At 38.8% G+C, this 2,001-nt stretch overlaps 1 pseudogene; it reads left to right on the top strand.

Annotated features, from left to right (window-relative positions):
- Window positions 1–1,782, top strand: part of LOC101570850 — a 7,730-nt pseudogene extending 5,948 nt beyond the window's left edge.
- Window positions 1,783–2,001: the final 219 nt, after the last annotated feature.

Genomic DNA, 2,001 nt, shown 5'->3' with positions numbered 1-2,001 from the left:
AATATTTGTACTAAAAATGTTTGCACAGGATGTCATGTCTGCATCTTTTACTATGAATGATCACTATGAGGAGAATATGCAATGTATTAATTATTGAAATTGTCCTAATAATCAGTTTTGAAACTGTCTCATTGCTATTTGTTTCTCAATAAAATTAATTTTTAAAAAAATACAATTAAAGTCATCACCGCCTCATGGTGAGTCACCAAGGCAGTGCCGCTGAGCACCCTTTGACAACCAAACCAAGCTTTACACTGGCGGAGAGGATTCCCTTTCACTATGGCCACCTGCCCACCAAACCTGGTGAGAGTGGAGGCTGGGCCTGCTGTTCCTATTAACAGTTGCGGAAAGCACACATCTAGATGGTGAATGACCCTCTCTGGGTGATCTACCTAGTGCCCTACAAAATCTGTCTTCCATTAGCTTAATGAACCTGTCTTCTACACCACTCCACATCCTTGCTGGTACTGTAACTCCTGATATAGAGAAGAAAGCCGTTGTTCTACAAGAGGAGCCAGCCACATTCTGGAAAAAGCCATAATGGTAGACAAGAGGTGCTAAAACATTGTTGCTGGCCAATAAGAGAGTCATTTTTCCTCCCACTGGGAATGGAGCTAAATTTAATAATGTGAAAATACTAATTTCTTTTATAAACCACAAAGGCTTTAGAAATATGAAGTGGGCTTTTGGAAATGACATCACCATGAAAATGTATTCTCCATCATGGCCTAACTTTCACCATACTATGGTGGTTATGTTTCTAATTGCTCTATTCACTGTGGTCTTAGGAGGACACTGGAGCAGACAAATTGAATTGGAAAACTTGAAGGCAGTGACAAGCACAGAAGACAGAGAAATGAAGAAAAAGAATGACTATTTAGCTTTCAGTTCTCTTACAGTTGTGATATTTGTGATCATTGGCTCTGTTGTGATGGTTTTACTCTATTTCTGCTACAAATGGCTGGTTTATGTTATGACAGCAATTTTCTGCATAGCATCAGTCATGAATCTCTGTCATGCTACATTAATTCATAAGACACCATGAGGGCCATGCATGATCGTATGTCATGGCAAAAACAGAAGTGAGATTTACTCTTCTCTCTGCACTTTGCACAGCAGTAGCTGTTGTTTGGTCTGTTTTTCAAGATGAAGACTGGTGGGTTTACAGGATATGTTGTGCATGTTTTCTGTCTGAATTTAATTTGATAAAACACTGCAGTTACCCAACACTAAGTCATATGTGGTATTTCTAGCCCTTCTCATTTAGATGTGCTGTTTTTCTTTGTTTTATTTTGCTCTTCATAACACCATTCATGACAAAGAATAAAGAGAGATCGTAGTTGAACTTGCAGCTGGGCCTTTGGTAATACTGACAGGTTATCTGTGGTCATCAAGATACCAGAGCTGATCAGTTTCTTGGTAATGAGTGTGTGCCTACTGCCTGCCTGTCTCAGCACTGGCTTGTGCAGACATCATTATATCAGGCCTGTTAATTGCACATTACAGAAGATTTAATATTCAAACTGGATCTTCTTCCCCACAATCTATTTCGTCCACAACTGCCTGCACTGTTGCATGATGCTTACATGTGTTGCTCTGTATGGACAAAAGTAGCAACCTCTGCTTAGTACCTGCAAACTTATTCGAGCCTCCATTGTTGTGTGGAGATAGAAGAAAGTCACAAGGTTCTGGAGAGGCAGCCACCATCAGATGATGAACCATCTGGGCTATTCAACAAAAGAGAACCCAGTGACTGGTAATGAACAGATTGCCCAACAATAATATTATGTAGACCTATAATAATGTGTTACTGGTCTTCTACCAAAAGAGTTTGACTTCTTAGTCAACTTTTAAATTGACATTCTGAAAGCATTTTCAGTGATATGTTTGCAAATACGTATTTTTACGAGCTGGTACTGATAATTACATCATAAATAAGTAAAATGCATTTGCTTTGAATTATATCAAAGTTGTGCCTTCACATTAAATAACAGCATATGG

This window comes from Octodon degus, unplaced genomic scaffold (genome assembly GCF_000260255.1).
Source record: "Octodon degus isolate 3935 unplaced genomic scaffold, OctDeg1.0 scaffold00099, whole genome shotgun sequence".
Lineage (NCBI taxonomy): Eukaryota > Metazoa > Chordata > Mammalia > Rodentia > Octodontidae > Octodon > Octodon degus.
This window is presented reverse-complemented; position numbering and strand designations above follow the sequence as displayed.